Source organism: Mus musculus, chromosome 10 (genome assembly GCF_000001635.26).
Source record: "Mus musculus strain C57BL/6J chromosome 10, GRCm38.p6 C57BL/6J".
Classification (NCBI taxonomy): Eukaryota; Metazoa; Chordata; class Mammalia; order Rodentia; family Muridae; genus Mus; species Mus musculus.
Genome location: NC_000076.6, coordinates 105024498 through 105034054, shown reverse-complemented (window position 1 = coordinate 105034054; position 9557 = coordinate 105024498).

Here is a 9557-nt window from a genome sequence, read left to right as displayed (position 1 = left end):
TACTTAGGATATGTTCTAGCTGGGCTGCCTTTTCCGGTCTAAGTGGGAGAGAAAGTGCTTTGCCTCAGAGAGACTTGAAGTCCCAGGATGAGACGATTCCCAGGCACCCCCCCACACTTTCTTGGAGGAGAAAGAGAGGGAGAGGGCAGAAGTATTGTGGGAAAGGGTGACCAGGAGGTAAGTATAACAAATGAAAAGGAAAGAAAGAAAGAAAGAAAGAAAGAAAGAAAGGAGGGAGGGAGGGAGGGAGGGAGGGAGGGAGGGAGGGAGGGAGGGAGGGAGGGAGGGAGGGAGGAAGGAAGGAAAAAGCCTTTAACCCCAGCACTCGGGAGGCAGAGGCAGGTGGATTTCTGAGTTAAAGGCCAGCCTGGTCTACAAAGTGAGTTCCAGGACAGCCAGAGCTACACAGAGAAATCCTGTTTCGAAAACAAAACAAAAACCAATCAACCAATCAACCAACCAACCAACCAACCAACTAAATAAACAAACAAAAAGAAGAAGAAAAAAAAAGAAAGGAAGAGAGAAAGAAAGAAAGAAAGAAAGTATCTAAGACATTTGTTAGGTAAAACTTTGGGTGTACTTTTTGGGTGCTTCCAGTACAGTTTAAATGAAGAGAAAAGATTTACCTGAATGGGGCTGAAACCATCTCATGCCAAGCTGAATGGGAAGGAACAAGGAGCTGGGCACCACCACTCCTCTATCTGTATGCCTAGTGCAGACACAGAATTACTTGTCACCTCGTGTTCCTGCCGTCATAGAGTTTTAACATGGTAGCTGTGCTGCATCTCTTTAAAGGATAAACCAACATATACCTTTTCTCAAATTGCTTTTGTAAATATATATATATATATATATATATATATATATATATATATATATACACATATATATTTATATTACATATTATACATATATCCATACATACATATTTACATAAATGTTACATATTCTATATGTAATAATATTTATATATTTTATATAAATAATAGAGTATATAACATATAATAATATTTATTTTTATATATGTAATATAATAACATCATATATATTTATATGTGTATCTGCTTTTTAAAAATCTCCATGGAGAATCTACTTTTAATTGATACTTCTCAGAGGCAACATAGACTAAGAGCAGCAGCAGACATTTGTCCTCTTTGTCTTATTACTAGTAGAATTAATTTTGAAATGAAGAGGTATAGTATTTAAACTTAAAATGAAAATATAACCAGTTTAAAAACCAAAGTTGTCAAAATAAAAATACAAAATCCCAGGATATTTTTAAGTCCAAATATAAGTGTACTACAATTTTAGATGCTTATGTCTGGCCGAACACACAGCAGAGCCTGGGACCAATAACAGATTTCTTTGAACCTGAGGACAGAGGAATAAAAGAGAATAAATACATAATGTGGTGGCTCTCAGCCTTCCTAATGCTGTGACCCTTTAATACAGTTTCTCATATTCTGGTGATCCACAACCATAAAATTATTTTCATTGCTATTTTATAACTGTAATTTTACTGCTGCTGTGAATTCTAATGTAAATATCTGATAAACAGGATGTGGGGTCGTGACCCACAGGTTGAGAACCCCTGAGTTAGAATTGTAGCATCTGTTCAGACTCTGCTCAGATTGGTTTTGTCGCACATGTTTTTCTTCATCTTTTAGTTCCTTGAAGTATTGGATTTTTAAAAAAATTAATCACAAACTTCAGAATAGTTTTACGGGATATTCTCACAATTTTTTTTAAATAAATAACTGCATTTCTTCACCTTGAATACCTGAAGGTATTTGAAATTACACAGTAATTAATTTTTGAGAATTTTGTTTTTTCCTGGTACTCTCCATTATTAGATTGGGTTACAAATGCTGTGGTGGCTGTAGTTTTCACTACATCTATCAGATGGTACCCAAGGCTGTTTTTGTCTCATGATTGGCTTGTTAACGTTGATTCTTTTGACAAGATGATGTCCTTCCATGTTTTTTGTACTGTATGGCTATTCTCTTGTTTTAGTAATTAAGATGTAATACACATATGTTTGAGTGCACATGCACACATACACACCATACTCAAAGATTTTTGCATTTATTATCATAGTTATTCTTTAGTGTGCTTATAAAAAGATAGAAAAGATCAGAGATATGCAGTCAGGTGTGGCGGGAGGGGGTGCCTCTGCGGGCCCATGATGAGGCGCTCATTCCCCATGAGGGAACAACCATGAATGGGATGGGACAGTTTAGAATATAGTTTATTTAGGGCATAGGGCATGGAGAGGGAACTTGAAAGAGAGAGAGAGAGAGGGGGGAAGAGGGGAAATGGAAAGAGAAGAAGAGGGTAATGGAGCAAGGGCAAGAGAGCTAGAGAGAGGAGGAGGTAAACAGCCCTTTTTATAATGAGTCAGGCACGCTTGACTGTTGCCAGGTAGCTATGGGGCAGAGCTTAGACTAAATGCCAGCATTACTATTATTATTGTTTTGGTTGTTGCTTTGATGATTATTATTTTGTCTTTGAAAGGTTGACTAGTCTTTAGCCTAGGCTGGCCTGGGACTTCATATGTAGCTCAGGTTGGCTTCAAAGTGACAGCCATTGTCCACTCAAAGCTTCCAAAAAGAAGGGATTACAGGTGCGTGCCACCACGCCTGGCTCTCAGTTATTATAATTCTGGTTAACAGCTAGTACCTATTAAATTATATAATTGCTTCTCTGCCCATTAGATGTTAATTTGATGCTTGGCAAGCTCCTCTTCTCCCCTCTCTTCCCCTTCCTTCATCTCCCCTTCTTCTTTACCTGCATGCAGGAGAGGGGGAGGGAGAGGGAGAGGGGAGAGGGGACTGGGGAGAGGGGGGAGAGGGGGAGAGGGGGAAGAGGGAGGAGGGGGGAGAGGGGGGAGCGGAGAGAGAGAGAGAGAGAGAGAGAGAGAGAGAGAGAGAGAGAGAGAGAGAGAGAGAGAGAGAATTGCCTTAGGTTGGCTGTTGATACTAGGAGACAGGCTATGTTTTAGTGATGCTTTCTCTTTGCTTTTGCAGTATTGTTTTCTATGGATTTCTCCATGCTTAGATTTAGATGTTCTACAGCTACATTTGTATCCCTGCTACAGATTATTTGGGTTTTTTTTTCCATAGTTATATGAGGTTGGTTTGTTGTTGTTGTTGTTGATGATGATATTGTTGTTGGTAGTGGTAGTGGTTTTTTTTTTTTTTCAGTGACAAGGTTGGCTTCATCACCCTCTTAGAGGGCTGCCATACTTCAGCCCTGTGAGACCTTTCTTTTTTTTTTTTTTTTTTTGGCTATGATTATCTAATGGCATGCTGATTATATTTAAGAAAGAGACAAGGAAAGAATAAAGGAAGTTATTGATTTTGAACAATAAACTAAATGTGAATATATAGAGTTCTTAATAACTAGGGTAAGCATGGAAGAGAAGGGAGAATGGATGTAAAAGACAGAGTGGCCGGAAGACACCGAGAGAACAAGACCCTCTAAGTCACCCCGAGGAAAGCTTACATGAACTCATGGAATGCACAGGACCTTCAGGGGACTTCATCAGCCCTCTGCATTTGCATTGTGGCTTCCAGTTTAGGGGTTTTATTAGATTTCTGAGTATGCAAATGCGCTGTACTCTGATTCTTTTGTCTTCTCTTGAGCTCTTTTCCTTTTGTCCTGTGTAATTTCAAAGTTCACAACTTAATTGTCACTTATAATTTCTGGTAGAGGAAAGTCAGTTCTCTCCAATGGAGGACTTGGGCTCTATCAACTCTTCAGCAGTGCAGGCTTCATGTTTAGGAATAGTTGGCCAACATATAATGGATTTCAGAGATTTTTTGTTTGTGTACAGACTTTGATTTGGTTACAGTTTGGTGGGTTTTGTTTGTGATTTCTTCTTCGGTGTTGTTTTATTTTGTTTTTCAGGTTTGGGGAGTTTTGCTGTTGTATTGGGTTTTTGTTTTTTTGAGAAAATATTTATATTTGGGTGGAAATGAAGAGGGAGAGGATCTGGAAGGACTTAGGTTAGGGGAAGGTATAAGCAAAATATAGAAAAAATAGTAACAAAATAAAAAATTGGAAATAATAAACATACAATATGAAAGAAAAATCTAGGGTAAGTACATACATTTAATATTTTTCAGTAAAATATTGTTATTCAAGGTCAATTACACCATAGCTTATTAATAAAGTAAAATACCAAATATATTTTTTAAGTTCATATGTGTACCTTCGTGTACTTTGCCCCTTGAAAAATCTAACATTATTCTCTAAATGTGCTTGGACTCTATTTTTGTTCCTTGTAAATTTCTCTAGCTTCAAAGGGAAAGTAAATGAATACAGGGATTTCTTGATTTCATTTGGCTAACTGCTGACAGATATGCTATCCAAAGTTTTTAAATGGCCATGTTTTAATTAAAAAAATATGAGCAAATTAAAAATAAACTCCTCGAGTGGAAAAGAATCTACAATCTCTGAAATACTTTGCCAGTCTTGAAGAAAGTTCAAAACAAAAATGTTCTGACATCTTTGTCTTAAAGGTTGTGTTTCAAAATAAAATGACCTAGACAAACACGAACCTTGATTTGATACGGAACCACAGCATCACAAAAACAGACATCTAAAAACAAATATGTCAAGAGACAGCAAATGCCAAGACGAGGGAAATGTCCTCCCTAGAGTAAAAGGAGTGGAGGCTAAGTGTATTTTAGCAAGCATTGCTGATTAGATAATCCACAAGGGGTGGGCTGGCTTGTTTCAAGAGGAGAGGGCTACAAATTGAGACAATTGCATCTTTAATTTTCCTTGGGTTTATTCATCTGTGGGCTCTTCCCAGCACCTGGAAACATACCGCTTTTGACTTACAGAAGCATTTCCTTTTCAGGCTTTCTATCACCCATTCTAAGTCCTCAGTCTGGTTCTTATTTTCAAAGAAGCTAAGTTTTTAATGCCTAATGAGCCCCTGTCTATTCCCCAGAATTTCTGCTCCTGATTTCCCTTCAGTCATTATGAAGATGTATCACAGACCCATCCCTGCACTGACTGCTATGTGTTGAGTTTTCTGATGGAGAATATTTTATATAGTCATCGAAGCTGTTCTCAAAGTATCTACTATGTGAAATATTTGAATGTCATTCTAAAATTCTCCTTTTGTGTGTGGCTATTTTAATAACATTCTTGGCTACAAGTTAAAGAATGTAATTCCACATAAAAAGGAAAATTAACTATTCAGTCCCCCTCCTCCCCCCCAAAAAAGGTCAAGAAACCAAGAGGATATGAGGCTTGCTCACCTATAATTAACACTAAATGAATTTTAATGTCATTAGTATACATGATGGAGATGGGTATGCCAAGAGGACTACATTAAGTTATTGGGTCTGGCTAGAGGTTCCTATCTTCAGAAAAAAGTTTCTAAGCATCTAGGCTGATCAAGAATCCTAGATTTCCTGAATCACTCATGGTTTTAGTGCTAAGTGATATTCTGTCCCAGAAAACTAGTCTCAAACAAAGGAGAATGGGTAGTTATCCTTACAGTAAAATTTGATAATAGTCTACACTTGTTTTAAAGACAGAAAACCAAACAACTAACCAACCAAACAACCAAACAACCAAACAAAGAACCCAAATATTTAAACATCTGAGTTGAAAATGATAGGCAAGTATGTTCAAAGTCAGTATATACAAGCTTGAATATATAGGGCGAATTCTGTAAAATTCTCAATTTAGCACAATTTAAACCGGTAGTGTAGCTCAGTTATTAGAGCTGGTCTTGACAATGCCTTTCGTTCTTCAGGCACAACCTTAGTTAATAGGATTTCCCCCACATACTTTATGGCTTGTATTAAACTCTCCAGTTACAGTAGATTCATTCCTCACAGTTCTGGACTCCACTGGAATGGCCCCTGACTACATTTGAATTGTGAACTCAGTGTAAGGTGACCTCACTGTGACTTGTTGGTGGCTAATGTCTTTACCAAGTAGTTCGATGAGTGTTCTCTTCATATCACCTCATTGCATTCTTAAATCTCCTAAGTGGTACTCTGCTATTAATCCTTTATGAATGAATCAACTGTGCCAAAGAAAACTGCTAATGTTCCTGTAGGCAGCAGTAAGTAAGTAGTAGATCACAAACTAAATAGTTTACAACCTATGCCTTAAAATGTCACCTAGAAGCTGTGCAGGAAGCTCAAGTGGATAAAGCGCTTTCTCCACAAGTGTAAGCACCTGAGTTTGGATCCCCAGAATGTATAGAAAGCCAGAAGTCGTAGTCCACTTCCGCAATCCTCACTTGTGTATGTTGAGATGGAAGCTTGAGATGAGTGAACCCTTGAAAGCTTTCAGGCCAATCAACCCGATTTATACAGTGCTGAACATGAGATTCTGCCTTAAAAAGTAACAGGCAAGAACCTTCACCCAAAGTTGTCCTCTGGCCTCTCCATGTATACCTTGGTATGCAAGTACTTGCACTCATGATCAAACATGTGTGTAAATGTCATGTATATGTATATGTATATGTATATGTATATGTATATGTATATGTATATGTATATGTATATGTATATGTATATGTATATGTATATGTAAATGTATATGTATATGTATATGTATATGTATACACACATATATATGTATATATATGATATTATATATAAAACACATATAATTCTGATATAGATCAGAATCTTTATCTACTTGTCTCCTAGAGCTCACTAGCATCTTTAAATTACATTATCTCATAGAGAGACAATAATTCCTGGGAAAGAAGGAAATACTTCCTGTGATGGCTGATTTGGTATTTGAGAGCAGCTTGTCACAAAGCCCAGCAACTATTTACATACTGATTCCTAGGTTTTCTATACATACAATTTCAGTTTGGTGTGGGTCTTGGCCATTTCCTATGTCAAAACAACCATATAAACAGAAACAAAAACAAAACCAAGCAAGCAAACAAACAAACAAAACCTTTGCCATGTGTTCTTTTGTGTAGCCAGAGTTGAGAACTTAGTGATATAGTCCATTAATTAATGTCTTTATAATCATGGAGCTGTTTACAATTAAAAATAAGATGATCAGATGATCCTAGGTAAATTGAAGGTTTGATTGGCCAGATATGTGTCTAAGCCAACTTGTGAAACTACAATGAAAACTGAGTTGAAACATGGATAGACAGATATCAAGACTTAAGTGGACCAGAGCCCAAAGATCAAATAGGCAAAAAAACAAAAGACAAACAAACAAACAAAAAAAAAAACAAAAAAAACAAAAAACAAAAAACAAAAAAAAAACCCACCAAGCTTATGAAATGCCTTACCTTGCTAGATAAATTAAAAATTTTATTTCAAAATTTCTTACTAAAAACAAAAAAAAAAAAGGATCAGCAAGTTGAATATTCTAGGATCAAATTACAATCATAGGTAAAAGTATAGGTATGTATCTAAAGACTTCACTCTACTAACTATATTTGATTCTGTCAAACTTTTATTTTCTGATGAGTTGTGATCTATCTTTTTCATATGTACACTGGGAATGTATTTGTTTCAGCTCTTGACACATTCTATCAACTCTGTAGCTGTGGTCACCCACTGTTATAAAAGGGCTACTGGAACAAAGCAACTTGCTTGCAGAGTACAGCCATGCCCCGTTAAATAAGACATTGTTTCTGAGTTAATCACCAAGTGGCTCTAAGTGAATGAAGGTAAAACACAGCTGTAATTTTGATTTCGAAGATTTTACTTCCAATTATGATCTCTTCTCCAGTAAGAGATGAGACTTGTAAGGTATGGAACAAGGAGATTTAAAGTCTAGACAGCTAGGAATCGAGAGAAAACAGAAATATCCCAAGCAGATATGTATGTGATATATAGATACAAAAATAAAATACAAGATAAATTGCCTGAGTGGTAGCCAAAGTAACCTGGGGAATTTTATAACTGATATCCTCCATCCTGGGGGCAGGGGCATTCTGGAATGCTGCTAAGGCTGGACCTGATTTGCAGCTTACTTTGATTGTCAAGTTGAGTACTTAAGTGTTGTGGGCTGAGCGGCAGGAAAAGGAAAGTGATTTTTGACAGCATAATGGATGACCCCAAATCCTTTTTGATTGAATTATGTCATAGTTAAAGATAGGGCCATTATACTCTATTGAAACAATTAACCACCTTACACTAAATTATCTGCGTGACCATTGATGGATAACAGCTCTTAGTTGTGTCAGAGGGAAGAGTCACATTGGAATTCTGTATGTTTTTCTTTTGGATTTGAAATGACTACATTGAATTCCTAGATGAAGGTACTTTCTTGCAAAGGTATACATGCCTTGGTAGAAAGTATTATATAAATAATTTGTAGGAAAACACAAACTCAGTATGAAAGCAGATGTGGTACTTTACAAGAACATCAATGGGGCCATGCAGTTGTTAACTTTTGAACCAGCACATTTAAAGGAAAAACGTTGGCAGAGGAAAGCCTATCTCTTGGGAGTACAGGCTAGACCATCTGTCAAAGGGAGAATTGAAACCATATTTCAATTAGTGGTGGTCATTGGTCATGTGGTGATGATTTCTGCAGAGAAATTGGACAGATTGTGGCATAGTCTACTATCTTATCTCATGCTCAGGCTTCAGACATTCATTAGGAAAGACAATTTTCTGTGTAGGATTTGATCAGTGTTTTAAAATGTGATTATGGGAGAGGCAGGAACTCTGCAGACTTCAGTTGGATAAAAACATCGTTCGGAACAGGGGATGAATACTTTGTGTTGGATCTGAGTCCCAGTAATCAGCTGAAAGACCTTTAAGACCAAATGCAGGGACACTTTCAATTCTGCAAAAACAAAAGCAAAAACAAAAACAAAAACAAAAAAACCAAAAAACCAAAAAACAAACAAAGAAATAAAAAATGAGAGAGATTGAGAGAGAGAGAGAGAGAAGAGAGAGAAGAGAGAGAAGAAATTATTTACTTATTTGTTAGATAAGAAAAACTACAGATGAATCATTAACTAGAATCTAACTAGAAAAATCATTAAAAAAAAAGATGTGATTTGGGAGAAAGGACCCTTTGAGGAAGCTATTATTACATTTAATAGAAATATCTCAAATTACCTATTGTCTCTTTCAGATATGATTGTACATGTGGATAATCTCTAAATACCATTATTAATCTTGAATACTGAAAATGTATACATGTGAACAAATATATTGCTGTATCCATTTTTGTATTTTAAATCTCATGTATGTTTAATATTAATCATATTTATGTTTGAGCAGTAAGATCTTATGGGGTTGGAGAAAGAAAACTTTTTCTATTAATTTTCAGCAAGAAAGTTTTTTTGCATGGTCATACGTACATGTTTTATTAATTAAATTTCTTTGATACTTTAATACATTTATATAGTTCATTAAAAATTCTTTCAGCCTTTACTCATTCCCCTCCCTCTCCTCTCACCTCCCTCTTTCTTATCCCTTTTCCCATGTTAATGTCTTTTTTGTTTGTTTGTGACCCACAGACCAGGTTCATCTGTGTGACTACATGTTTGGAAATGTCCTCTGAAGCCTGTGGGGTCATCAGTACAAACA